Source organism: Pseudorasbora parva, chromosome 17 (genome assembly GCF_024679245.1).
Source record: "Pseudorasbora parva isolate DD20220531a chromosome 17, ASM2467924v1, whole genome shotgun sequence".
NCBI classification, from domain to species: domain Eukaryota; kingdom Metazoa; phylum Chordata; class Actinopteri; order Cypriniformes; family Gobionidae; genus Pseudorasbora; species Pseudorasbora parva.
Genome location: NC_090188.1, coordinates 5,917,049 through 5,943,474, shown reverse-complemented (window position 1 = coordinate 5,943,474; position 26,426 = coordinate 5,917,049). Strand labels below are relative to the sequence as shown.

At 38.5% G+C, this 26,426-nt stretch overlaps 1 long non-coding RNA gene across 1 annotated transcript in view; it reads right to left on the bottom strand.

Annotated features, from left to right (window-relative positions):
- LOC137045626 (uncharacterized) overlaps nucleotides 1-26,426 on the bottom strand; it is a 90,983-nt gene that overhangs the window by 25,613 nt on the left and 38,944 nt on the right. The window contains exon 2 of the long non-coding RNA XR_010898817.1: nucleotides 13,989-14,151. This is a non-coding gene — a long non-coding RNA (uncharacterized lncRNA). The remainder of the gene's footprint in view (nucleotides 1-13,988; nucleotides 14,152-26,426) is intronic.

Sequence of the window (26,426 nt, the reverse complement as noted above, 5' to 3'; positions counted from 1 at the left end):
CTAAATAACCAGTCCAAGAGGCACAATATTGCATGGGCATCTATTGGAATGAGGCTCAGATATATGCAAAAATGTCCCTTCTTTTCCTTCATCTATTCCCACAGTAGAGATTGGTGCTATTGATCATTGTTTTAATTCCCAAAGATAAAATTTAAACTAATAAAGCGTCTCCCAAATTCAATATCCAAATAATGGTCAGAAATGCTGCTCCATTTGCCTAGAATCGGGTACAAGATACACTTACATCTTGGTATTTAGAAGATATACACATTCAAAACATACGGTCTCTCGCTTGATTTCAGTCATCAATGATTTTGATGACATCACTGCACTTCAGCTTCTCATCAGACTTTCTGTCCAATCGAATGCTCTCTAGAATCTGAAGCCCCGCCTCTACATTATCAATAGACGCTGAAACTGCCTCTGCTGAAATCGGTCGCTTGTTCACACATTTCTTCATAGTGAATGGCTCATAGTGCACTATATGGCGGATAGGGAATGATTCAGACAGTGTAAATATGCTTTCCACTGGGGCGAATGAAGTCTGGCCACCACATCACAGATCCAGAGACACCACAGCACAGAGCGGATCAAATGCAGAAAACGTATCGGACCTGTTTGAATTCTGCACAGAATGCTATATTTTAAAATTATATGGAGGAGATTAGGAGGGGAAACGGTTCGAGATTAGAGGAAACTATGGCTTTACACAGCTGTGATAAACAAAACGCTATTGGCTATTTTCAAAAAAAGGGGAGGGGCTGTTCCCGGCCTGTCTTCCGGTTTCAGTGGAAATGACATCAACACACTGAATAATGCTGTGTGTTTCGAGGCACTTCAGTGGGTCTTTAGGTTCTGATCAAACCCAGAACACACTAGCAACTACCCAAAACATCTTAGCATCCACCTAGCAACTAAAAACACTACAAACCCAAAACACCTTAGAAAATGTGTAGCAAGGCCCTGGAAACCACCCAGGACACTCTATAGCAAACACCAGTCACATGTTGTTCAACTTAGCACATGCCTTCTTTTGAGACACAAACACCGATCGCTGCTCGATAAGCCCCTTCTCATGCGTTCTCTCTTTTTGTTGAGGTATGTTTGCAGTTGTTGTGTACACAGGTCCTATGGTCTCTCACAGAGCTTTTGGCCCGAGTGAGAGGGTCCGTGATAAGGCAGGCATTAGCCAGCTGCGGGGCCCCGGGGAGCTCAAACATTACGCCACTGAGTAAACTCAACACGGGGCCTCTGGAGGCACTGCATTGTTGTTCAGGCCAGAGCCGAGCAGGGTTCATGTTTGCAGAAGAAAGAACGTAACTCATATGGCCCGGCTTATCGCAAGATCCGAGCCCTCCTCTGCCGTCTGTTCCTATGAGCCACAGACAGGACACAACTTTGTTTTTCAGATATTTACAGCAGCCCTAAAATAATAGGGTATTTAAGATGCACTTAAATTGCATTAAAAAAAAAATCTGTTATTTGCACTCAAATGCATTGATCAGCTGGATGAAAGATTGAATGTCTATAAACGCATATATGAGGATCTTGCCTTAGACATTACATTCATTCATCCAGTGTTTGTAATGGAAATACATGATGACCCCACAGGAAAAGAGTAAAGCTTTTGGAAATGGGACACAATATTAATGGCAAACAAATGCAGTGGGAAAAACGGTGTATGGCATGTTACCAATGGCCAATCTGCTCTTCAGCACCCTCTAGTAGTATTTATGAGCTATGTGATGTGCATTAGAGAAATTATTATAATTTTTTTCATAATTTCTTGTGCTGCTTAGTTGTTTTGAAGAGTTTTTATGGAGATGTTTTCCATATGGCATATACTGGCCACGTCTGTCAAGCTCTAAACAGGACAAAAATAACCACAAACGCACCATAAAATGCACCCATATGACTCATGTGCTATATTCAATAAGATTCAAAAGTTTCATTTGTATAGCGATTTACACAATACATATCGTTTCAAAGCAACTTTACCTTATTAAATATAATATAGAGTTGGGATAGTTATTAACAAACCGTAGTTAAATACATCAAAGCTATTTAATAGAGAATTAACTAAAAATATGTTATTGTATTATTATTATTATTAATATAATTTATTAATATTAAAATATGCCATTCATAATTATAAAATATAATAAAAAAATTATAATAAATTATATACAAGTGTGTGTGTCTATATCTATCTATCTATCTATCTATCTATCTATCTATCTATCTATCTATCTATCTATCTATCTATCTATCTATCTATCTATCTATCTATCTATATATATATATATATATATATATATATATATATATATCTTATATGTTTTTTAATTTATTTATATTCACATTTCTAATAATTATAAAAATATAAATATAATAATATCTGAAAAACCTTTATGTAACAGAAACAAAACATTATAGTGATAATTTAATTAAATTATTTAAATATCTGACTACAAAAAAGACGACAAACTTTTCTTTTCTTTTTTTGGTTCAGGAACTGGTGGACATTAATTTGGGTAACAAAAAAAACGATTCACTAAAATAAATCAGACTACTTCATGCTACCAGAGAGAGAACTCGTCATTAGGAGACATGAATCAGAATGGCCTTTACGGAAAGATAATCTTCATCAAACCACGTGCCAAAGTCTAAAACTCAGGGATGTAAACAATCCACAAACCTCTTGCGTATGAGAAATACTAATAGTGATGCTTGCCTTAGCAGAAGCCACTAATTAAAAACCTACGCAGAGATGCCTATTTATAGCCGTGCTGTGAATGGAAAAACACTTTAGGACCTGAATTCAATGAATGAGAGGAGCTGTGGGCTTTTACACAGGGGCCGCAGAGCTAAATGTTACAGTTTAATAGAGCCCCTCTGTGCCTGATGAGTTACAGTGGGAAGCGAGGACTGTAAACACACCTAAACAGCTGTCAGCCGCTTCCTGTCCTTAACCGAGCCCTCGCTGGCAGGACAGCCTATTGTACACATGGCACCGTTGCCAAGGCGATGTCAGCAAGCTCTGGGACCTGTCACAATAGGTTGTGTTCCATCTCCACGGCAACTGAGAGCCAATCAAGAGTAATGGGGTGGTGGGACGCAGAACGGATGGGCTTCCTCACCGCAGACCCCTGCGTGGATAATTAAAACAGGAGAGAAGCCAGAAAAACAGAACAAGGGCATTTGTTGAAAGCCGAGTGTTGGTTTCAGGGCACGTTTCCCGCTTTTTGAGGCATTGTGTTGTGCAAATGCTGTGCATGCAAATGTAAAGGTGCTTTTTACTCACTTAAAATGTAGAGGTTGACATCCAGTAGAAGTATTGCTCTTTATATATACACACCGATAAGGCATAACATTATGACGCCTTTCCTAATATTTTGTTGGTCCCCCTTTTGCTGCCAAAACAGCCCTGACCCGTCGAGGCATTGACTACACTAGACTCCTGAAGGTGTGCTGTGGTATCTGTCACCAAGGTGGTAGCAGCAGATCCTTTAAGTCCTGTAAGTTGCGAGGTGGGGCCTCCATTGATCGGACTTGTTTGTTCAGCACATCCCACAGATGCTCGATTGGATTGAGATCTGGGGAATCTGGAGGCCAAGTCAACACCTCAATCTCGTTGTTGTGCTCCTCAAGCCATGCCTGAACTATTTTTGCTTTGTGGCAGAAGCATTATCCTGCTGAAAAAGACCAGACCAGGATATCTTCTTCCATTGCTCTTTGGTCCAGATTTGATTCTCACATGCCCACTGTTTGGCGCTTTCGGCGGTGGTCTGCAGATATGCAGCCCCATACGCAAACAAACTGTGATGCACTGTGTATTCTGACACCTTTCTATCAGAACCAGTATTAACTTCTTCAGCAATTTGAACTAAAGTAGCTCATCTGTTTGATCGGATCACACGGGCCAGCCTTCGCTCCCCACGAGCATCAATGAGCCTTGGCCGCCCATGACCCTGTGGCCGGTTCTCCACTGTTCCTTCCTTGGAGCTCTTTTGATAGAGACTGACCACTGCGGACCGGGAACAGCCCACAAGAGCTGCAGTTTTGGAGATGCTCTGACCCAGTCGTCTAGCCATCACAATGTGGCCCTTGTCAAACTCACTCAAATCCTTACGCTTGCCCATTTTTCCTGCTTCTAACACAACAACTTTGAGGACAAAATGTTCACTTGCTGCCTAATGTATCCCACCCACTAACAGGAGCCGTGATGAAGAGATAGTCAGTGTTATTCACTTCACCTAGGTCATAAAGTTATGCCTGATCGGTGTATCTATATACACATTATGGGGCTGTTGAATGCTTGAATCTGATTGGTTGACAAACCTTATAAGGTGTGCAATACATTTCAGGGAAACGCACAGCTAAAGTATAGTTCCAGGCAGGTTTTGACCGCATTACAGTTCCATATTCCTCCACCAAATGATTTCAGTTATTTCAAAGGTCCTAAGGGCCTGCACAAAGAATGTGTGTGTGTGTGTGTGTGTGTGTGTGTGTGTGTGTGTGTGTGTGTGTGTGTGTGTGTGTGTGTTGTTTTTTTTAAAGTGATGTTGAGTCTGAGCTGCTTTGCTGAACCCTTAATTGAGGATGACCTTTAACCTCTGGATCTCACTTTCCTAAAGGCACACAGAGATTAGACATGACAGAGATGTCTGCTGAAATAGAGAGAGGAATATAAGAAATACCAGAATAAAAACAAAGAAATCTTAAAAAGGCACAGCAGCAAAAGCAACAACAAAAAAGTTTAATTAGGATTTAAAGAAAATGTAATGAATGTTTTGGCACAAAACAAATCTTGACTAACATTATAAATATACCTGAGAGGGAAATTAAAATGCTAAAAGTACACTGTGCGCGCTTTTGTAAGCCAATATTACAGTGTATATTGCAAGCCGTTAAATAAAATGTACTTCTAGAGAAGGATTGACTATTGAGTAACTCATATTGCTGCAATGATTTACAAATGACATTTACCATATAACTCTCTAATGAAAAAACAGAGCCTCTTAGCAACGTTTGGCCTCGCTGGACAGTGCTTTCAAATCTGCTGTAAAGTGATAAATCCAGAAAAGTTTGTTAATACTTCTGTCAGGACTCTGATCAACTGACACGGAGACGCCATTACGCCTGTCCGAGCACAGTAAAGAGAGCCATGGATCAGACGCATGACACGGCCATGCGATTATGTGTGAGGGACGACATCCAAGCCTTGTGTGGAACGTCTCTGAGCATTCAAGATGATGTCAAAATATATTCTGTCATATTCCCTCGCAGCGCTCATAACAAAATGCCCCCACAGGGTTGGGCCTGTTGGCTCCGGGACGTTTTGGCAGTTTGCAGCTAGCGATGTGCATCCTCACATTTCAAGATGAATTTCTGCTGTCAAAGTTTTTTCTGGCGAGCTGTCATCAGTTCAAACGAGGGCAAAATGGTGTCATTTCATACGGCTAATTTGACTGGACAGCCAATTCCGCTGCTGTCGTCAAACTATTTCTAAGTTTTCAAATCTGCCAAGAATGCTTGGAATTCAGGCCTTTCTACGTGCAAGCGAAGAATGACACTTTTTGCAGCATCGTGCAGAGATTAAATAAATAAACGCCTGTTCACACTAAAGACTATAACTATAACATTTTAGTAATCATTCTAATTACAGAAAAACAAATACAGCAAACATATTTGTTTAATCTGAACTTAACCTTAAAATAATAAAATGTACCACTTTAATATACAGTTCTATCTATCTATCTATCTATCTATCTATCTATCTATCTATCTATCTATCTATCTATCTATCTATCTATCTATCTATCTATCTATCTATCTATCTATCTATCTATCTATCTCTCTATCTGTCTGTCTGTCTGTCTATTTATCTATATATACACACAGATCAGGCATAACATTATGACCAGGTGACGTGAATAACGCTGACTATCTCTTCATCACGGCACTTGTTATTGGGTGGGATTTATTAGATAGCAAGTGAACATTTTGTCATCAAATTTGAAGTTGAAAAATGGGCAAGTGTAAGGATTTGAGCAAGTTTGACAAGGGCTAAATTGTGATGGCTAGACGACTGGGTCAGAGCATCTCCAAAACTGCAGCTCTTGTGGGCTGTTCCCGGTCTGCAGTGGTCAGTGTCTATCAAAAGTGCTCCAAGGAAGGAACAGTGGAGAACCGGCCACAGGGTCATGGGCGGCCAAGGCTCATTGATGCTCGTGGGGAGTGAAGGCTGGCCTGAGTGGATCAATCATTTAGACAAGCTACTGGAGCTCAAAATGCTCAAGAAGTTAATGCTGGTTCTGATAGAAAGGTGTCAGAATACACAGAGCATCTCAGTTTGTTGCGTATGGGGTGGCATAGACCAGTCAGGGTGCTCATGCTGACCCCTGTCCACTGCTGAAAGCTCCAACGTGAGCATCAGAACTGGCCCATTTGTTGTGTTTGTATTTTTTTCTAGATCATGAGGTTCAATTGCTAAATTAAATTAGAATAGCATCGAGTCGAGAAATGTCAAACCAGCTAAACTCTGTAATCAGTCATACTGCTTTTTTTACTGTTTGGGTTTGGTCATTTAACCATTGTATAGGTAAGAAAATGATCTAAAATATTGCATTTCTCTGAAAACTGCTGCATTTTCCATTGTTTAATCAGAGAGGAGAAAGTTTTTGAGCTCAAGAGAGTCTTTTATTTACTGACATGATATGAAACAATAATCTGTAATAAAAGTTTAGTGCTTTATTATTTTCGTCTTTAACCCTCAATCCCAAGTTTCTTCCTGGTTCTCTCACACCTGGTGGTGCTTCAGGAAGGCTTACAGGAGGATTACAGGTCTGTCAATCTCCTGATCGCTGGCCTGGAGCCACACTTAACCCAACCCTACACTCTCAACTCATTCTGGGACGCCGCTCACCCTGGGCAACCAAACACTAATGCATCTGTCCTGTAAACAACAGACCAGGTGTGCCAAAAAGAAAGGGGAAAAAACAGGGCAAAGTCAAAAACTGAATACAAGCCTATGAAAAATGGCACTAGATGGCGCAATCCTTAAAGGGTTAATTAACCTTGAAATGAAAATTCTGTCATTAATTATTCACCCTCATGTTACACATCGTGTTAGCTTCCTTCCAAGAGCCAATGAGGTTCATTTCAATCTGTGCATCATATAAAGCGATCGAGTCTCTTTAGGAAATTTGGACTAAATCGCTTAATTCATAAGATTTGGTTTTACAATCTGTTTATGAACTGTTTGACGCGCCAAATTGGCAGCTGCCTAGTTTTCAATAAAGGGACACAAATCTCTCAGATTTCATGAAAAGATCTTCATTTGTGTTCCGAAGATGAACGGGTTTGGAACGACATGAGGGTATTTAATGACAGAGTAATTAATGACAGATTTATTTTTGGGTGAACTGTCCTTTCAACGCAACCTGATGACATTTACATTATTTACTACATGGCACAAGCTGATTGGTTCCTGTCACATCTGCAGCCAATGAGATTGCTGCTCAACATTTAGATAATAGCATTTGCTATAACAGTTTGCAGAGCGCTCCAGAGTTCCTCAGAAACCCTTCACCTTCCCCAGCTTCACCTGTATAGATCTGCAATGGGGGATTTTATATATGCTGTTTGTGCAGCAGCAGTATGTCTTACATGCACATAAGTGTATCAGTGTTTGGCTAGGAAGCAAATGTATGCACAATGCTATTAACAACTTTTATTACACGGCTCTGTGAAATACGTTATTCTGATTGGTCAATTGTGCATTCCAGCAGTATGTTATTCCCAGATAACAACAGCCAAATTTGAATAATACACCGATCATCTGGGTACTACGAGTTATCTTGACCGGTACTACTTCTATGCTTAACGCTGTCGTTGACTGTCTGGCGCCCTCTCGTGGCTGTAATACACTTAACCGCCTTGGGTTACAATTAAACATAGATATTTTTCTTACACAAACGCAGCGACTCGAATCAGAAGGCCTCTATAACCCATTGGAGCCGTGTGGAGCACGTTATTTGACGGATAGCTGCATTTTTTATGGACTTTAAAAACAGCTAACTACTGCTTGGATTAACGCCAGGACTTTTTAAATATAATGCTGATTGTATTTGTCTGAAAGAAGAATGTCATATACACCTATGATGACTTGAGGGTGAGTAAATCATGTGCTTAGTTTCATTTTTGAACTATTCATTTCAGCATTCGTTTTCAACATATAGCTAGCCTATTGTAAAAACAAATCTTCAGCAATAGAGAAAGGCTTAAAGCAGTTTGGAACGTTTTTTTTTCATGGCAGAAGCTTTGCGTAAGAGCTAATAAAATGTAATCTTAAGACGATATTTCTAATTATAAGAAAGGTATATGTCTAATTAAGACAAGTAGCCGTGTAATAAGCGGGATAATGTACACCCAGCCGGTTGTTATCGCAGAATAAACCCCTTCAGAGTAATGCAAGACCTGTCCGCTTCGCGTCGGGGTCCCACGGGGTCCACTCTGTCAGGGTTTATTCTGCGATAACAACCGGCTGGGTGTACATCATCCCTTACTTGTTATGTTATGTAATATGGAGTTGTTTATTATGTTGGTTAGTTCTACAATATGCAGAGGAAAGACATACAATACATTTCAAAAGGCTGGATTTGGTAAGATTTTCTTTTAAAGAGTCTTATGTTCACCAAGTTTGGATTAATTTGATGAAAAACAAAACAAAACAGTAAAACTGTGAAATTGTGAATTAAAGCTGATTTTTTAGCATCCTTACTCTATTCAGTGTCACATTCATATATACTAATTTCCAGCTTAAGAAACATTACTGATTATTATCTGTGTATTATTAAAAAGAAATTAAATCACTTTTTTTCATCTGAATGAATGTGTGTTGCTCTATTTGTTCTCACGAATGCTACAGCAGCAAACTGAATGCTTTATATGGATGTTATAGCGCACATGTGGCAAAAAGCATTGCATGCAATCACACCAATGTTTTGGCCATGTTTACATCTCAACCGAATCTAAAACAAGCATAAATAAAACAGACAGCCTCCATTAAGATTGAGAGAGTTAGAGCTTTAGATAAACAAGCATCTCTCACTTCACAGATGATATCTCCCATAATGCACGATGAACTTGTATTTTGACAGCTCCATGCCGAGTTATCTGGTTAATAAGAGTGCATTGACAGAAATCTGGTGGCTGGGGTGTTTCACATTCCTCTATCTTCACAAGGCCCTATGGGTTTATGATGGAACTGACTGTGAGATTAACTAAATCAAGAAAAATAACATCAATATCTTATTGAGATTAAGATTTTTTCCAATGCCCCTCTGAAATCCAAAAGGCTTTAAGTAATGTTGAAAATCTAATTTATCTAGATTTGTATTTCATAAGATCTGCTGCATGTACTGCGGTTATAAAGTGGAGTGTTTCGTCAAACTGATTTTAAAACGGGCCTGTAAGGACTTTATTTTATGAGACTTGGAGCCGATGTCAACACTGGATACTAAATCAATAATTCATTGTGCTTATTAAGCAATCCATACCTTTTAATGGAAATTTTATAAACAGTATTTTTATTTTGGCATTAGTATTTTGGTGACATAATTCTGCCCTAAATTCACTTCATTAACTGAGCCACTGTTACGTTTGGATGTTGATGTTTAATATGTTTATATACACACATATATATATATATATATATATATATATATATATATATATATATATATAATGTTTTTTTCACATTTTAAATTATTACAGCATCTCTCGCGTATATACATACATACATACATACATACATATATATATATATATATATATATATATATATATATATATATACATACATACATACATACATACATGCATACATACTATATATATATATATATATATATATATATATATATATATATATATATATATATATATATCAAAACATATTAAACAAAAAGTGTAAGTGAAAAATTTGTCCATTTTGACCCAAATTTCAGTGTGTATATGTATTAATTGAGCCACTGTTACGTTGGGATGTTTAATACACACAATATTAACCCAATGGTTGGGTTTTTCCATATTTTACCACGTTTTTAAAACAACCAGAGTGTACTATCTATTTTATTGGCACTGGTCATTAAAAACCACCAGTTCAATTGTTTTCCCCAGTCCTGTAAGTGTGCGTTCTTTGACAAGACAGTTCCTCATCAGAAAGCATGACACAATCTCTCTTAAACAGTCTTTCTGAGAATATCTGACTGCACAAATATTGTTCTGCGTATACAGTAAAAGAAAATATACAAAAAGTCCATGACATGGACCAAGCAAGCACGAAGCCAGTCCAAGAGTCATTTCCTACAATCCATCCTCTGATTTACAGTAAATATTTATACATCTTTATGCACTCAGCAAAACCATTGAAGCAATCTCAGCAAACCTACAATGAAGACTGTTTGTGTATTTATGAGCACCATGTGGCTGTTTTCAGTACATTTAAGCCATTTGTGGGTCATTGCTGCACTTATGCATTTTTGGTTATAAACAGAAGGTTGTGTGTGAGTTTTCCTGATGGTTTTGCTGGGATGATGTATGGAACTAAACAAACCCAGACTCTTAAACATTCAGCCTCCAACTTTGTTTGTCATTCTGGCTACGTGGACGCATGGCGTGATTCTTTACAGCAGTGCCACATATACGGCACAGCTGCCTCTCACAGTCTGCTCAGATTTCAAATGCTTCTCCTAAAATGGCTAAAAATACACACCAAAAAATGCACCAAAATTCTGTATTTCAAATATACATGTTCCATACCTTATTAGTGAAGCCTGACTGCATTATGAATGTGCCGTCACAATTTTACACCACCGGTCAAAAGTTTGGAATAATTATGAGGTTCTTTTTTTTTTTACTCTCTTTTGCTCACCAAGGCTGCATATATGTAATCAAAAAATACAGTAAAAACAGCAATATTGTAACACATTACAAGTTTAAAAATATATTTCTATTTGAATATATTTTAAAAAGTAAAACAAGAGTTCAGGGTCACATGATCCTTCAGAAAGAAGTCTAAACTTTTAACTAAACTTTAATAATGGTTCTTATTATTAGCAATGTTGTTTTGTGGAATTAAAAAAATGTATATAAATGTTTTGTTTTTGATCAATTGAATGTATCTTTGGAGAATAAAAGTATGTATGTATGTATGTACACTGTAAAAAAAAACTTTTGCAGGACAATCGTCTTGGATTTTTAAGTTATTTCAACTTAAATTATGTTAAACTGACTTTAAAAAATGAGTTACATCTTGTATAACTAATAAAAACAAGTTTAACGTTTCTTAACTTATCTTGATGAGTTAAAACAATGTAAAAACCTATGTTGTCATAACTTATTGAACATATAATTTTTTACAGTGTATGTATGTACATCCCAAACTTTTGAATAGTAGTGTATCACAGTTTCGCAGCACAACTGTTTTCAACATAGACAATAATAAAAATTTCTTGAGCAGTAATTCATCATATTAGAATGATTTCTGAAGGATCATGTGACACTAGCTGTGTTTTTATTAAAGATTTAAGACTTTTGCAATATTTTCTATATAAAAAACGATTGCTAAATGACAGCGTTTCTATTAAGCAATGTAATGCAACTAAAACTTTTTTTTTCCTCTCGCGATGAGTAAGGTTTCATGATATCCCAGCCACTGCACTAGCCATTACTTTTAATCAGAGACGTAGATGTGTTATCCAAGCATTAATGGTAAGGACGGCCCCTTACCCATGAGAGCATCACAGGTGTGTGTGTGTTTCTCCCTCAGATCTGCTTCAAGATCTTCATGATAATGTGGCATTTCTGTTTCGAATCCAGTATTCCTGTAATTCTATTGTCTATTATGAGTTTAATAAAGGTCTCGTATTCTGCCCAAACATACCACGTCATCTGTAAAGAATGATCATACTTTTACATACACCAGGTGACCTGTACGTGCGGAAAAACTGTTTCCATTGCAGTTTTGTGCAAATTTCCTTTTTTTAAATTGCCTGAAAAACCACCTCACACATTTTTTTTTTTTTTTTTTTTGATATACGGGCGTTTTTGCGAAATTGACGCGTTTCCATTGGGCGAATTGTCAATACAATCTCAATTTGCACTATTTGAAAGTTAATGGAAATGCGGCTACTGAAATCTTGAGTAATGATGCTAAGAATTCAGCTTTGATCACATAAATGATATTTTAAAATGTATTACAATAGAGGGTATAATACAGGGTAATAATCTGTCCCAGTATTACTGATCATATCAACGCAGAACCAGAGACTTTCTTCAAAATCCTAATTATTCCAAACTTTTGACTGGTAGTGTAAAGCTGACAAGAAGTTTCCACATACACTGAAATCAGTTTCTTCTTGCTGTCACAACATGCATCTGCTTGCCAAGTAGATCCTCTGCTGTATTTCTGTGATTTAGCAGAAGCTTTATTAACAGAACCTGAAGAACATTGCCTAAATCCTGCCGTTCTCTCTCCCAAACCCTCTCAACCCGCTTCTGGGAACAATGGAACATTGTAGCCCAAGATTGAAGCCTTGTGTTGGTTCTTGTTCCTACAGTGTCTTTTCTTCGCTATATTCTCCTTCCCCAGCTCATATTTTCTTAGCGTGCTGTTTTATTTGTATGAAATCTGTAGCGGGCAGGCTTATGCAGGTGGGAGGCCTGGTAATTCAGCGAGCGAGAGTGTGTATGCCTATGTGTGTGACCTGCGGGCTACCCCTGCACAGTAGGCCCTTTGTGTACGGCGGAGGTTTATAACACCTCCACACACACACCCTCGCCCGCCTCCCTCTCTTTTTACAGTATCTCCTTTCGGTCGTGGCTGCAGCACACGGCCCAACATCACCCTTAAACACAGACTTCATAATGCTGCCAGCTCTTTATGCTGCATTGAGTCCAGTCAGATTTTCCACTGAGATGAAAATGTCTCTGATGCATGTAAGCCAGCTGATAATTGGCATGCCTTGTTACTGATTAATTCTTCTTTTGTGTCATTTATGGTGTGTTAAGAATGTCTAAGTAAGCGATGAGTGTGAGGTCAGATGTTATATGAATAGGTCTATATCAATTTTTTCCAGAGGCCCTCCAGTATTTCCTGTATCTAATCAGCTACACGGTCTTTGCCAAATACAGTGACTGGTATCAGGTTTGTTTTTCCCACTGCGCTGGAAGTTTGCCTTTAGCTTGTCTTTTCCAACTTCCTGCTGACATTTGACCTTTCACACCTTCTTTACCTTGAACTATCAGTCCTCATAACCCAGGTATAAAGACCTCTGGTGCTGCACACCACCACTATGGCCCAGATTCGTTTTGTTCGATCAGACCCGTCTACACCTGGTGTTTTAATCTGTCTCTTTTGTCCACTTTCAACCACTTTTGTCCTGATTTTTGCGACTCTATGGGCAGGTAAATGTATGATTTTTTTCAGCTCTTTTGATCTAATGGATAAAATAAGCTCACATGGAGATGACGGAAAAACATACGTAGAGCAGTTCTCTGACAGCCGCAAGACCAGCCGAATGCTGTGAGTGTTAAAATAGAAACATTGAGAATATTGGTAAGTTTTTCATTTTAAAACCAAACTTGGGTCTTCAGCAAACAAAGTTTAAATTCCATCTGGCTAGTGAGCTTCCTATTATGTTCACGGTAGGCGGAGAGTACACGGTTCAAACACTCAACCTTTAACACTACACAAAAGCAATCCGGTCGACTGCGTTTTCGACTACCTCTGGAAGTGGTTGAAAGTGGACAAACTCAAAAAGACTCCATTTACACCTGTATTTAGCATCGCCCACTTGTGTTCCAGTCGAACAAAACATGTCTTAAGAACAGGTTTAACAAGAGCCTATGACAGGACAGGTATCCTTATACATAAAGGGATAGTTCACCCAAAAATGAAAATCCTGTCATTAATTACTCACCCTCATGTCGTTCCAAACCCGTAAGACCTTCGTTCATCTTGAGGAATTGAGAGGTTTCTGAAGCATCCGTTCAGGTGAGCTCCACGAGGCAGGCATGCGATGTTGACGCAGGAGCTAGCCAATGGCGCTGGACCTTTATTTACAACGTAAACTGCGTAGGAGACTGACACAGACAAGAAGAAATTGTTAAATATAGTCGTTATTTTTGTTTGTATTTACAAAAAAAAAAGTATTCTCATCGCTTCATAACATTAAGGTTAAACCCATAGACAGTAAAAGAAATGGACAGAGTGTTCCCATAGACTTCAACAGCGGAAAATGAGGTCAATTAGAGGCACTTACTTCCTGAGCGAACTGCGCAGGCTCAGACTAAGCTTGACGACGTAGATGTGACGTGAGCCTCCTGTCTGACAGCTGTAGGTCTTCTAGTAGTTGTGGAAAGTGAAATCTAAATCACTTTGTTTAAATATTTTCTCCCGTTGCTTTTGGCTCACTATCGGCTTCTCCCCATTCTTCTCCCTTGACTTTATCGGACTTTATGTCTCCACGTCCCCCCAACTGCCTCATAGACAGTAAAAGATTGTTTCTGAGCGTCTCCTCAGGTCTATACGGTAATTTCTCTACTGTGTGACAGAGTCGCGTTGGTTATGACACAATCGTTAGCCTATTTTTACAAAAACAGCTTCTACGGGGCGATAGTGTAAGATACAAGGTAACGGAGCCTTTTAGGCAGTCGTGTTTCTTTATAAATAAACAATGGACAAATGGAGTCTTTAAACGCCTCAGATGTAAAGTTATTCACTGTCAAAGTGACTCAAAAATGAATGGGAGTCAATGGGATGCTAACAGCAGGTGATGGCTTGGTTAGCAATGGCAGCCCCTATGGGTGGAACGCTTTCCGAGTGCTAGATTACCCGCTTGGTTAAACCACTGGAGTCACACACACTATTTTTAATAATGTCTTTACTGCCTTTCTGGGACTTGAAAGTGTGCGTTGCGTAGCTGTCTATGGAGGGTTCAGAGAGCTCCAAAATTCATCCAAAATATCTTCATTTGTGTTCTGAAGATGAACAAAAGTCTTACAGGTTTGGAAAGATGGTAATTAATAACAGAATAGTTTCGTTTTGGGTGAACTCTCATTTTAACAAAAAATATGATTATAACTATTAAGGGTTTTAGACAAGTGACAGACCAATATTAGTCGGGTCAAATAATGGCTGATATTTGTTCTGCCCCGCTCTGTCAATATATATTTAATCTATTATTATTATAATTAATAAATAATGTCAAATACATTATTAGAATTTATGTGTATATTATTATTAATGTAACAAATAATAATAATTTGATATATATATATATATATATATATATATATATATATATATATATATATATATATATATATATATATATAGTGTATTGTATTGTATTGTGTAATGTAGTATTTACAAATAGCTAAAATTGATTACAATAAATTCTGTTCCAGTGTACACACACACACACACACACACACACACACACACGCACACACACACAAACATATGTGTGTGTGTGTGTGTGTGTGTGTGTGTGTGTGTGTGTGTGTGTGTTATTTGCAAATACTACATTTTTATGAAAGTATGCACAAATTCACTCTTAATTGTATGCCTAATATAATAATATAATCACTCTCAATAATATGCCAAAAAAAAAAAAACTTTACAACTTTTTGTCATCATAACAACAAGCAGAGCAGCAGCAAGAATATCAAACACTGGGCCATATCTGATTATCGGAGACTTGTTCTCCTAAGTCCAGTGCTATATGCTTGGCTAACGTACGCTTCTCCCCCCCCCCCCCCCCCAAACCCCCGAGCAAAAGCCGTGAAGTCCTCTCTTCCCACAAACCACATCTTCCCTGGATGAGTAAAAGCACACAGTGAACAAGATGATCCATCAGTTAGAAAACAGAGACGGTCAGTCTGGTGGATATTGCCAAGCTACTTGTGGTTTTGCCTCCAGCAGAAGAGAAACAGAATCTCCTGTTGAGGCACCCACAAATAACAGCATAATCAATGTGTACAGACTATTTGGGCTTGATAAACCAACCACAGCCCGAAAAGAGTCAAATATCGCAGATATTTCGCAGCACAAGACGTAAAATAACACGTTTGTGGTTTAGCCGTGATGTGAAATGCTTGCTCAGGTCCACTTTCACTGACTCCAGTGTAATATCTGTATATGCAAACCCGACCGGATCGCCTTCAAGGCCACAGAACAGAACCACAGATCGCTTCTGTACCACTGCCGCTATTATTAACCCAAATCCAGCCCCAAAACTTCAGACTTCACCACCTCCGGCCCCTTTGTTTATTTCTTCAAGTTTCCACTGAACCGTCATACCACGTTAGCATGCAACGTTTTCAATTTTGAGCCTTATGAAGTTTGAGGCAGGACTTTGTAAGAATACCGGAGGAATGTAAAGCAAAGGGGGGGTTTGTAAAGAAAGAGAAAATAAGATTTATAGCGCTCTCCCTTAAAGTCAATATGAGTTTCGGGTTTCATCAACGGGGCTGCCCAGATTTATGTTTAATAAGTTTCAGGTGGTGAGGACGGAGGGGGGGGGGGAGTTTTGACTATTTTAGCCCAGCGCTGTCAGAACCCACAGCAATGCTTCAATTTGCACGGCAGCGGCGCGTCTGGAACAACAGAGCTACCTTTGTCCTGCAGGCGGAGATGGCGGCATGGGGCTGTGGAGCACGTGAATCACAAACACACACGCCTGCCGTGAGCTCAACCTCGGCTGACAGCAGAAAGATGGAGGGCCACATCAATAGCTTATAATCAAAGACAGCAAGAAGTCTGGAGTAAACTGAGAACTTATACAAGAGATTGACAAGCACCTATTAAATTAAACATGTTTGGTCATATTTCAGTCTAAAATAAAAAGGGAACAGTTTTTGCATGGTGACTTTCATGAAAATTAAACAACCACAGTCCCAGATGCCAATTGCCTAATATCATATAGAAAAAAAATGTGTGTGTGTGTGTGTGCCTTTTTTTCGTTCAGTGCTCACCCATTCTTTTGTCTTAACTTTCTCTCTCTCTTTGTTTTGAAACTCTGCCTTGTTTAACTTTCACCTTTTCTATTCATGCTTTTGTGTCTCTCCACACCCTCTGACAGACGGGCCTGCCCCTGCTCAGGTAGTGAGAGAACAATAACCCCTCTGTGTGCGGGACGGCAGACCGGACCCCCTCAGGCTCGAGGGAGGAGAGAATGAGGCGGGCCGGGGCAGGACAGAACGTGTCGGAGTCTACACTAAACATATGGGGAGAAATATCTCACTGCTACTTCCTGTTAAAGTTGACAGCTAATCATTGCTGGAGAACCTACACTGTTGTTTACTACTTTATACTGTTAGAAACAGACAGACAGACAGACACACACACACACACACACACAGACACACACACATACAGATAAACATACAGACCGACAGACAGACAGACACACACACACACACACACACACACACACACACACACACACACACACACACACACACACACACACACACACACACACATACAGATAAACATACAGACCGACAGACAGACAGACAGACAGACACACACACACACACACACACACACACACACAGACAGACAGACAGACAGACAGACACACACACACACACACACACAGACAAACATACAGATAAACACACACAAACAGACAGACCGACAGACAGACAGACAGACAGACAGACAAACAGACAGACACACACACACACACACACAAACAGACAGACAGACAGTAAAACAGACAAATACACACATGCAGGCAGACAGACAGACACACACACACACACAAACAAACACACACAGACACGCAGACAAACTTACAGACAGACAGACACACACACACACACAAACACACGCACACAGACAAACATACAGACAGACAACATGCAGGCAGACAGACAGACACACACACACACACACAAACACACGCACACAGACAAACATACAGACAGACAACATGCAGGCAGACAGACAGACACACACACACACACACACACAAACACACACCCACACACACACACACACGCAGACAAACAGACACAGACAGACATAAATACATGCAGGCAGACAGACAGACAGACAGACAGACACACACATAAAGACAGACAGACAGACATACAGACAGACATGCAGACAGACAGACAGACTGATAGAGAGAGAGATGGATAGATAGACAGATTTAATTGTACACTAAAGCTAATATAACCACAAAACAAACTCATTTATTAACTATAAAAAAAAAACTCACATAGGGACAAAACACACACATACAACCAACATGGTCATCATGACTAAAATGGTTTTGACAGTCTCTTCTGGAATGATACTGCATGGAAACACAAACACATGAATATGAATGAAACTCAATAAGCATCAGTGTTTCTCCCCTGCAGGCATTTCCTTTCACTCTATTGTCTCTGTGCAGCCTATACTTGCAGTTTACTAAGACAAGCATCGCTCTTACTATTGTTCATACTTTTGTTAGCGATTCTAGTAAAGTATTCAACTTCAGCATCATTTGTGCTACAGTCACGAACCACTTGGGCCAGTGAGCGACCACACTGCAACACACTAGCATCATGGTATAGGTTTTGCAGAGGAAAAAATGCCACTCACATTTTCTGCAGAAAATGTCAAAAACAAATGTCTCTTCTGGACTGTGCTCCTTGCGTAACTTGGAACTTCAGGTTGTTCTAGAAGTCACAGTCAGCTCTGCAGGCACTGAGATCATTTGGACAAAACGTTCGGTATGAATCATTATGAGATTTAAGACTGAAAAGGGCAAAATGATGAGGTACTGCAAAAAAAATATAGAATAATTCCTGCAAATTTTTGCCCTTTAGAACTTTAGAGTCTCACATTTCTTCCAATATTTGACAACCATGTACTGCCTGGTAAAATGTTTCTGGCAAGAAAACTGGTGAAATCCTGAAGAGGATCGGTAACATGCTCTAACTGCTCCTGCAGAAGATCAAACACCACGTGAAATGAGACATAATAGCTAGAAATGAAAAATGTTTTAGACACATAATGGACCATAATGTTCTTCTGTAGGTCATTAAACTTCAGAGGAGAAGAAATGAAAGAATGTGAAATGTGCTTTTGCAGCTTTTGCAGCACATGCAGCTTTTCCAGATATCTTTTCTTCTTAAGAAAGCAGTATTTTTTATTTACCATAATGAGGATCTGAAACATGCTAATGTTTATTAAAGCACTTTAACACTGCATTGATTGGTTTACAACTATATGAAGGGATAAAGGCACACCAGAAGAAAAATTTGCTTTTCACTACTCCCATAGAGTATGATTACACACACACACACACACACACACACACACACACACACGATCAAATCATTAAAAATCATTAAAGGCACAATATGTAATTTTCACCACAAGAGGTCACCTATTCAGAACAAGGCACAGCTTGAGGACAGTTGTTGTCTTCACATCTACAGCCAGTGGAAAGGATCTGATGAGACAGAAATCGAATGTTTTAGAGATTTATTAACATCATGATGCAGGGTGTGGCTGAACGAGGCACTGGAGCGATTGTTAATGAGAGACGAGTGCGACACGCTGCTTGAGAGCAGTGGAGCTTTTCTTTTATTCTGCCGGAGGCGAGCATTTCCACTTCTTTCGCTCATGCGTACTTGGAGTAAAGCAGCGCTGTTTATTATATTTGATAGATTTGAGTGTGTTGAAAGTTATGTTTAATGCTACTTGAGTTCGTTTGGCGACTACTATGAGACACTTGTTGCACACTGCAGTAAGCTAGATCGATATTAGGCACGGTAAAATATGGTAAATCATGAATAAGAGATTTAAACAATAAGTTGAGCTATAACAATGACTAGTTTTCTGTTTCTTTGGTGTTTCCATGGTTTATAAAATCAAACCAAAATAAAACTGGAATCAAAGGTAACGCGGGGATGCTGTCATTGATAGGTCAAGCACGGACACGGTCGGTGTTCTGGATACAATTGCTGATTTCTCTGGATTCAAACATTCTTGGAAACATGTGGGATAATGAAAGTACACAAGTCAACAAAATATATAACATTGTTCTAGTGGTTTTTGGTTATTTTAAACCAAAAATCTTACATATTGTGCCTTTATCAAGACCTTTGTCTGAAAATATAGACAATCATTTTATTGATTCTCATTTGATACTTAAATCTACTACATAAAAAAAACAACCTAAAATTAATATTAGATCAAATTAGAGCAGAATCAACGTTGTATGTGATCGTGTCAAGAAGTAGCCAAATTTTCACATGCATCATAAAAAGTGGTTCTTCAGAAAAGTGCTGAGCTGGAATTTTGCGGAAACATGATGGATATGGTCACAGGACCAAAGATATATACCAAAATCAGTTATACTTTATTTAGATATAGTCCACTTTAGACACTCTACAAACTATAAGTAACTTTGCAACTACATGAAGAACGTCTAAAGTGGACTACAGAGATAAAGTGTTACCCTAAAACAGTCAATGGCACATTATATCTATTATTCTTGCAGTTGCAAAGGAGCCTTAAAGACTGTCATGTGCAACTTTCCCATAAACAACGGCAGAAACGTTCAGGAACATGCACACACACTGTGGGGAATGTAACTCCATCAATGTCAGTCACGACACAAAACAATCATTTCAAAAACCTACTTAAATTACTATTGTATGTCTTTTCAGTGATATTTCGAAGAGAAATTGGATGTTTTTTGTCTCTGTGAATGCTGCAGGATGTGATACTGTTTTCCGTGAGGCTTGTTGATTTGTTTTGTGGGAGTATTGTGTGAGGCGTGTAAAATCATCCGTTTCTTTCAGTGAGCGCACGCTTCGGCTCCCCATCTCACCGCGAGACACAAAAGAGCATTTCTCCCAGGGGCTTCTCAGGTGTATCGCTTTCCTCAGGTGAGCCTGGCTCAATCTGAAGCTGTGAAAAACACACAATATGTCCTATGAAACGCCACTCCATTCTTCCCATAATTCAATCCTGCGATTATAGAAGCTTCTTATTTTCTGCCTGAAGACTGAGCTTCATTCAATCAGATGATTGCGAGATGGACTGTACATTTCCATCAAATCTATTGCAGTGTTTTAGATCTGAATATATCTTTTTTTGTTTGCTTGTTGGTAGATATGAATGTAATCTGTGCTATAAAAATTTTAATTGCAGAGATTTTGGAAAAATTAAACTTCCAATATTAACAAGGCTTTATATACTTGTAGTTCAGTTCGGTTGGTTGGTTTAGTCCAAACCAAAAAAAGCATTTAGTCCTGGTCTGCTTGGGATTCACATTGGCATTTTTAACACCGAACCTAAAGGCATATACATTCATAACCTCATTGGTCTGCTTTCATTACGTAAATTTAGAGACAGAACTTACTAAACAACCAAACCAATGCTGTGTGCTGGGCTACATGTGCTCGTTGTGTGTGTGTAGCTATATGATGATATTTTGGCCAGCTGAGAATTCACAATAATTGTGGCCACCGTGTTTTGGAGAAAAGCATTTATTTCATAATGTGATTAACCAACACAATCTCATGGTCATGCGTATAAATAGTACGAGTTTACAATCTCGTGGAATGTATACGCCAAAATGAGTTTTGGCGTGCGTATGGTACGCGGTTTTTCGCGTGCATATGAGACGCACTTTATGGCGTGCATATGACACGCTCTTGGGTAGGTTTAGGGTGGTGGGGTGGGGGGTTCGTATGTATAATACGCCATAAAGTGCGTCTCATATTCACGTGAAAAACCGCGTACCATACGCACGCCAAAACTCATTTTGGCGTATACTTTCCACGAGATTGCAAACTCGTAGTATTTATACGCACCCCCTATTTTCAAATCTTTTACTTCAATGAAAGGTTACATTTTTGTGAATTTTTTGAATAAAATATCAAAAGGATAAACAATGCAGATTTATTTTTTATATATTGTGTATATATATATATATATATATATACACACACACACACACACACACACACACACACGTATATACACACACCCCGCAAGTTACAACATTTTAAATTATACACCATTTTTTTAGTGTTCGAAATACGGTGTGCAGATTCCGTGAGTGCCGGTCGTAATTAAGAGACATAAATATAGCACACACAGTGATATGATCTCAGGACTGACATACTATTCCTTTCCAAACAATAGCAGAAAAGATTCTCGCCCCGCGAGTCAAGCAGGGACTCCCTCTCCACTCGCTCATTCCCACGTGCTGGTAGGACACACCGCCAGACAGCCAGGCCAGATTGTAACCTGAACTCAGTACTGCAACCTCGCACCATGGTTTACACTTTCACACAGTGAATGGTGTCATATATTGCTGTAAACCAGGTGAACAGTTACACCTGCAATCAAAATCCAGGTATCGCTGTCTAATCACGGTGAAACCCCTGCCACGTGTTCACAAGCCTTTTCAGAAAATCAGAACAAGTCACAGTACACGCTGACCCTATTCATACCTGGGATTAGCATCCATCTCAGGTGTCTGATCACAAGAGGTCATGCAAGATAACCATTTTCAAGATTGCCAGTCTCAAATGCAACATTGCATGCATTTGGCAGATACTTTTATCCAGATTGACTTGCATTGCATTTAAGTTCAACTGATGCACTCCCTGGGAATCAAACCCATGACCTTGCTATTGTTAGTGCTGTGCTTCATGCTGATGTTACACATGCCAAATATGTCACGTGATCTTTTTTGTCTCTAAACAATTTGCTCTGAAATGGATTATAATGGTGTGTTTTTCATTTCAAATAGATTTAAAATGTTTACACTATTTTTGCAGAGACACTATACATTTTTTTTCTTATATTAAAGGGATAGATTTACTCAAACTCCAGTCATTCTAGGTGTATATGATATTCTTCTTTCAGAAAAATAAAATGTATTTAAAGTTATATTATACATTTTAAAAAGTCCTGGCTCTTCCGAGCTTTACTTTATAATGGCAGTGACTTGTTGGTTAATTTTTGTCCTTAGAAGTGCATCTATCCATCATATAACCAGAGGTGTCAAAAGTACTGGCATTCATTACTCAAGTGGAAGTATAGATACTAGGGTTTAAAAATACTTTTGTAGAAGTTGAAGTATCAACTCAAGCTTTTTACTTAAGTAAAAGTGTAAAAGTACTGGTTTTCAAAACTACTTAAAGTATAAAAGTAAAAGTAATGTAAGGAAAAAAATGCCATTAAAGACAAAAGCTTTGGCCACACCACAGGGGCCTATAGTGCACTACCCCACCTCCTCAAAAAAACATTTTTCTAAAGGCCATAATGACTATAATGTTATATTCAAATGTTAATGCTGAAAAATTTGGGATGCACTGGCTACCTGTTTCAGCCACATATATACCCATTGAAAATTAATGCATTTTAGTACAATGGACATATGTGTACTGCTGAGCATGTTTCCTGAAGCGGAAGATATGATGGCTAGTTGCCTATAAGTTATGAATATCCTTTATCGGAATGTAAATGTAGGCTACATGTGTGATCAGTGTTGCCAGATTGAGTCGACGCTTTAGAGCCCTACGGGCCCTGACTTTTACACCCCTAACCTCATACCCACTGTCGGCCGCTGACTGCTTGGTTGTCACTTTAAAAAAAATTAACAAACAAACAAATTATCCAAACATTTTTCTAAATTAACTTTATTAAAGAAACTAAACGAAATATAACTATTGGACATTACAAACAAAGCTGAACTATTTTAATGACTGCAGAAGTGTGTCATAAGAAGGATTGTGCAGGGCTCAAAGCAGTGGCGCCTCCAGAAATTTTTCATAGGGGTGGCCAGATGGGGCCGCTTAAAATCTTGGGGTGGCACACCAAAACTAGAAACCATAATTTCAGAATTTTATTCTACTGGTGTAGTAAACCGGCCTGTAGCACGTCACGACACATAATTCCGCGTCGTCTTTTACTAAAAAATATTTTTTGACTTATTTACTTACCAGTAGTCTACGTCTTCTAACGTTAACTTCTTTTGAAATTGTTGACTGACGGGCATGAGCTGACCTGTTGCTGTCTGAGCGCACAAAGACTTATTAATAAGTCTATTAATTTATGAGGCTCTTCAGTTCAAATTATCCAGTACCAAAATAATAATACTCTTTATTTTCCAAGTTCATAAATGATTTTCAAAATGGATTTGGGAAAAAAAAAACATACACACAAAATGACTTATTTTAAATATAAAATATATAAAAGTCTTGGGCATGTCAAAGATTAGTAACAACTTTAGCTTTGATGCATTGTTAGTTTTTGTGCAGCATCAGATTTTTCCTCCCTCATTTATTGTTCGTGGCTGTTTTTGCCCCATTGACTTCCATTATAGCCTCATTTTTTGATTGGAAAGCAATGACACCACATAATCATGCATTTTTGATTGTTGGTGGTTTTCCCAGTTGGGAAGAGGTAAAATGTGTAATTTTTACAGTTGATAACCAGGTGGCACCATTAACCCTTTAGATAGGCCTGTGCTGAAGAAAAAGAAGAAGCTTAGTTTCTGGCATTTGTATAGAATAACTGCATATAAATGAGGGATTAAAAAAAAATGTAAATCTGATGCTGCATACAAACTAACAATGCATCAGAGCCACTGTTGTTACTAATCTTTGACATGTCCAAGACTGTGATAAAAGGTCAAAAAATATCCAGTCCACAATAATTTTTTATTTTGAAAATAAGTTATTTTGTGTGTATGTTTTTTTTTTTTCAAATCAGTTTTGAATCCGTTTTTGAAAATAATTTATGAACTTAGGCAGTTAAAGAGTGATAAGAGTGACAATGAAACAATGACAGCAGCTCAACAATAAACATGGAATCAAGTATGTAAACTTGCAACAGAACACATTTTAAATGATTTTACTTTTGATTATTTTATTTATTTCTGAAGAACTCTTTAGAAGACTGTATTGGTGTACTTTAAAGGAATAGTTCACCCAAAAATGAAATTTCTGTCATCATTTACTCTCCCTCATGATGTTCCAAAGCTGTATGAGTTTCTTTGGTCTGTTGAACATAAAATAATATATTTTGAAGAACGTTTGTAACCAAATATTTGCTTTGGGGGCAACATTGACTTCCATGGTAGGAATGTCTCTTGTATTCTACATAAAGAAAAGCATACAGGTTTGGAACAACTTGAGGGTGAGGAAATTATGACAGATTTTTTGTGGGTGCACTGTCTCTTTAAGCAGTCATTCTGAACCAGTAACCACTTTACTGACAAATCTGAAATTCAAAAATGTTTAATCCTCTTTATTAATTTACTATTATGACTATATTATTATGTAATTATTTGTCTCATTTTAATCTAAATATTTTTTAAATATCAAACTGCTAAATGATAAATTTATAACATTAATAGGCTATAATCTATTAAATTAACCTTTCTAATGTCTAGAAAAAATAAGTCTGCCAAGCTCTGATAAAGTATGGAATATTATATTATATTATCCATTAAAAAAACAATAGGCCTACCTTTAGTTCACGGACGTGTCTGTCATCGCATGCTTTAAGTCAGACAGTCTGAGACACTGAAATGCTTCTCTGCAAAGGGTGCAGTTTGTCTTAGGTTCATCTTAAGTTACTGGACAGCCCTATATCAGGAAATCCTCTTGCGTTCAAACTGTGGACGCGAGCTCGACATGTTTTTAAAAAACCGCGCAGGTTTCCAGCGCATGTTCTCGAGACTCCGTCGCTATGGCAGCAAAGCGCCGCTAAAATGCAATCTTGTGCATCGCGTCCCATATTGGTTTGATACGGGACGCGTCATTTTGCTTATTTTAAAAATTGATTGGACTAGTACCTAGCGTCCCCCCCAAACCTACGCCATGGCCAGTGGGGTGGCCAGGGGTTCGCCAGGGGTGGCCGTGGCGCCACTGGCTCAAAGGTCACCAAAACTGGCAAAATAATGTGATGATATTTTATTGAAGAAGCCACTTTAAGTGCAAACAGTGCCCAATATAAGATATCGGAAAAAGCACATAATTAACAGGCATTTCACATTAAAACACACCACTGCCAAAATGCGTAATTCATTGATATACTGTACAATAATCCGCCGACAAAAAAATAACAACAATGCATTTAGCTTTGCTCTGACAAAACTACAGTACCCTTGTGAAGTTCATAGAACACGCACTTATCCCAGTCAAAACTGGTTCATCATTGATTCAAACCTCTTTCGGCAGCTGTTGGGGTTGCTAGTTCCAGATGTCCTGAGTGTGTATTATGATGGACAGGATCATGATTATAGTCTTCGAGTCACAGGTGTAATCCACGTTTGAGAGTTGGTTCACTCTACCACTCCTTACTGTACAAACGGCTTGTG